General features: G+C 45.9%; 1 non-coding gene across 1 annotated transcript; it reads right to left on the bottom strand.

Moving 5' to 3' along the window:
* Positions 1 to 2,547: 2,547 nt before the first annotated feature.
* Positions 2,548 to 2,689, bottom strand: LOC114609509. The gene has a single exon (XR_003709540.1). It is a non-coding gene; the product is annotated as a small nucleolar RNA SNORA48 (small nucleolar RNA).
* Positions 2,690 to 4,549: the final 1,860 nt, after the last annotated feature.

Raw genomic sequence — 4,549 nt, 5'->3', positions numbered from 1 at the left:
TAATGTATATGTATATTTGTTTGTATCTGTGTAGATGTATACTTTATGGGTAGAAACCAGAAGTGAGTATTAGATCCCAGGAAGCCTGAGGTACAGGTAGTTGTGAGCTGTCTAAAGTGGGTTCCGGCTCCCTGAAAGAGCAGAGAGTGCTCTTGACTTCTGAGAACATCTCTGTGGTACCTTTCTCAAGATTATTAATCATGAGAAAAGAGACATAAGCCCTGACAGGTGTGTACCCACATTCTTAGCAAATAAATATTTTAAAACATGAGCAGAGCTCTGGGACTGTAAATGATAGAAAGACATTCTGCCTCCTTCAGCCAACCAGCACAAATAAGACAACCCTGTAACTGTCGGCTTCACACAGGGAAAGAGAAGGCATGATGTCTCATAGGCCAAGCGCTCACGGAACCTACAAGGTCTAGAAGATTCTAAAGACAGACTGAAAAGATGAAGTCACAAGTAGCCCAAGCAAGAAGGGAAAGAGGTGCAGCCAGCCATGTAGAACCATGACCCTTCATCGGGTCTTAGACGATCCAATTATAAAGACAGGGACTAGCATGTGACCAATGACCTGAGAGAAATGTTCAGGGAAGGGCAAAGTCCAGAACTGATATGGGCAACAGCCAGAGACCTGAGTATGTCCCTAGAAAGCCTAAGCAGGGTACTCACGTTTTGTTGGTATGTTTGAGCTCTGGAGTGTGTTAGAACTTAGCTTTCTAGCTCTCTGCTAACAAGCCTAGGGAGTCCATGAGGCTTGTCCCTGCTGTCTATCAGGCTGATTGGCATCCCTCTTCCAAGCCTTCATTTCTGTCAACACCTTTTGGACACGTTTATCCATAACCTCTCCTTTGTCATTCCGACCCCCAGCATTTCCGATCACCCTTTCCCTATTTTAGATTTTCCCTACGGCATTTATCACCTTTAAACATACTCAATGTGTTTGTTCGTATTGTGTGTCTTATGTATCAACGTATCTGAGACCATTGGAGTCGTGGATCTGGGTCAAGACCTCTGGCTTCTGTGACACCTTCAATATTGGATCCTCATTGACACTCCTCCCAGTTATCATGTTCTTGTATGTCATAGGGATCCTGCAGCTTTGGAACAGCTGGACTGGCACTTTCATGCATCCCGACCATTCTCAGATGACACAGATTTCAGGGTGGGCCACCTCAGAGCACTGGATCTGGGCCCTGGGGTAGCAGAGCTGGTCAGCCCATCATCTCTCCCTTATCAGCATCATCAGAGCAAACTCTCCAGCACTGTCCTGGCTACACCATCCAAGGCTGCCATCAGCAGGAATCAGGGACTGCTCTCCTGGTTTCATGCCCTCGGGGTCTACTTATTTGCACCTATGCCTCCTGAGCCAGCTCCACTGTGCTGCTCAGTCAAAGCGTGGGGCCCACTCTTCCAAGTGCTGCAGCCAGTGAAGGACAGAGCCAGCTTATCAACTCTCATGAGCCCAGGGTCCGCTCTTCTGACTTCAGAAGGTGTCAAGAGGAGAGGGCACCCTACACACACATGCCACCTCATAGTACATGCCTGTCAGGACCAGATCTCCCACACTCTAGCCCTTGGAGCTGGCTCACCTACCCCCACCCCCACCCCCACCCCCACCATGGTCCGCTCTGCTGTGCTGTTCAGGTGATGTTCAGGGCTTACTCTCCTGAGTGCTCCAACTCAGGGTGAGGGGCAGGGCTAGCTCTCCTGAGCTCATTACTCTGTGAGGAGCTTTCCCGACTGCCAGAGGTGGTGAGGGGCATTGGGCATGGGGATCACCTCTGCACCCATGCATGCTCCCCCATGGCAGATGAGTGGTGGGGTCAGCTCTCCTCCCACACTCATACCTTTGGGGGCAGCTCACCCACACACCCACACTGCTGCCATCAGGTCCAGCTCCACTGTGCTGCTTGGGCAAGGCACAGGTGAGTGCTGCCAGTGGTAAGACTTGGGGCCAACTCTCTAAAGCATCCCATGTAGTGAGGGGCAGTGCTTGTTATACACAGCCCCTGGATATCAACGTGGTCCCTGGTGGCTGCCTCCAACCGAGGAGATTCCCATGTTCTCTAGTTGTAATATGAGTCAAGGATATCAACTCTTGACCCCTACCACTGCATAGCCATGGACTCAGACATGGACCAAAGTGGCAATTCTGACTGGAACCTCACCATGACTCCTGGTGGCAGGGCTAGCCACGCATAGCAGGCTACTCCTCTCCATCCTTGAGTCTCCAGTTCCATCTCTTCTCACAGTGCTCAAGATGCTCCACTTCTCTTCCTCTCCCATCCGACCACGACACAATCGCACACTGTGGTGGCTCCAGCTGCAGGCTGGCCACACAGCTGGCAGGCTCCTAGGTGACATTTTCCATCCATGTTGAATGGTATGTCAGCATGCAGGTATCTATTCCTCCCCCTCCCCTCCGCCCTGTGCCATGCACCAAAGGACAGGTCTGTGGGTGGCTTGGGAGCCTGCAGTTCTCTGTCTTCCTCTTTCTACGTGCTGTGTTCCCCAGATTTGATTTGATTTGGTTTGATTTTTTTTTAATGAATGCTAGGCATAAAACAGCTCTGCACCAAGCCAGGTAACAAGCTAGGATGAACAAAGAATTGCCATCTGCTCTGCCTCTGGCTGATAGAAGAATACCATCACCAACAAGGTGTCTCTTTGCCCATTGCCAGAGGCTAAAAAAAATGGAACCTTTACTTATTGGCAGAGATATATTAGTGCTGCCATTTGAGAACATGGTAAGAACTTTCCTCAAAGAAATTAAAAACAGATCCCGCAAATGATTCAGTTACTACTAATAGTGACATATATATCCAAAGTCAATTAAATCAGGATGCTAAAGAACCATCAGCACTTCATGGAGTAGTACTCAGGTCTCGAAGATAATGGAGGCAATGCTATCCTTGCTCGAAGCTGGAGGACACTGCATTAAGAGAAAACAAAACAGGCAGAAGTGGGAAAAAATGCTGCATGGTTCCATTTACATGTTGGATGCCAAAACCAGGCACAAGAGAAGAAGAGAGTCCAGGAATGGTTACTGTGTAACGCAAGCCAGATGTGGCCAGGGTGGGGGCAGGAGTGGGAGCATAGAAGGAGATGCAGAGTAGGTGATACAAAGTCTCCATAGAGCAAGCAGAATACACAGAAACAAAACTGTTCAAAATGTACTGTATACTTAAAAACTGCTATGAGGACAGAATTGTTAGTGTCCTTGTCACAAATAATTGATAAATGAAGGCAGTCTATAAGTTAAATAGCTTGCTTTAGCCATTATACAAAGTGCATGAATTTTGAAACATTATGTATTCTTCAAATTTATTTCTTTATTTAGAAACAGGGTCTTACTATGTGGCTCGGGATAGCCTAGAACTCAGTCCTACTGGGTGCTGGGATTATAGGCAAGAAGGACCATGCACAACTCGTTTATTTTGTCGATTTAAAAACCAAGTAACTTAAATACTTGCTGAGGGAATACATGGAGTCCCTATATATCCCCGCCTCGGCCCTCGAGAAGGGACAACATTTATTATGCTTGGGGAGAGTCAAATGAAATAATGCATACTAAAAGCACTTAGCACAGTACCTCGAAAGCCCTAATTACGTTAAGTATAGTCTTTTCTTCCAGCTACTAATTATTTCATTTAATCCCCATATTAGCTGAAAAGAAATACTGTTTTACAGTTGAGAAGCATGGGGCTCTTAGAGAGATCTAGTTGATAGTACAATACAGCATCACTGAGGTTAGTGCATCACCGAGGAGAGTACAATACAGCATCCCATGGGGTTCAGGCACCACGCCGTTCTGGTGTTTTCCAGCAAAGGAGAGTTAGATAATAATTACCATAGAGACAGAATGGAAAATAAAAAGGAGGATCAAATATATGTTCTATAAATATTTTGTTCTAAGAAACAAAATACACAATCAGTAGAAATTGTGTGAGGTTCACTAGCACCATTATTCTGCATAGACCTGTTTACTTCTTGTCAGTATGACTGTCTATAGGGAGAAGATGGAAAAGGAGCACATGGAGTCTTCATCTTATAAGGGTACATGACAAACTCTTTGCACACCTGAATGCATGATAGTGTGATGTGGCTTTCCTTCCATTTGGGCTCCCTCTGGAAGAATAATCTGTTTTTTTTTCTTTTCTCTAAAGGACCAGATAATTTATATTTGTGACTAAATAGGCAGAGGGTTTCTGCCATTCCATCCTGCCATTACAGACTTTGTAGTGTGAAAGCAACAGCAAACAGCACAAAACAAACAGCCATGGCTGTGTTTCAATAAAACTTTATTTACAAAAAAAAACCCAACAAACAAAACAAACAACTACAGGCCCCAAGAGACAGCAGGCTAAGGAAGACTAGCCCCTGATTAAGATAGTTGAATGACTGCACCTCTAGGTATGCCGAGGACTGACTGGACAAGCACCCCTGTGAGAGGATAGATTGGCTGTTTATAAACAAAGCCAAAGCATGGAAAATAATATTTAAAATGTGAATGAAAAGGCAAGACTGGAAATTGTCCTAAGAAGCC

This window comes from Grammomys surdaster, unplaced genomic scaffold (assembly GCF_004785775.1).
Source record: "Grammomys surdaster isolate TR1022 unplaced genomic scaffold, NIH_TR_1.0 128, whole genome shotgun sequence".
Lineage (NCBI taxonomy): Eukaryota > Metazoa > Chordata > Mammalia > Rodentia > Muridae > Grammomys > Grammomys surdaster.
Note: the sequence above shows the minus strand (reverse complement) of the source record. Positions and strands in the feature narration are given on the sequence as shown.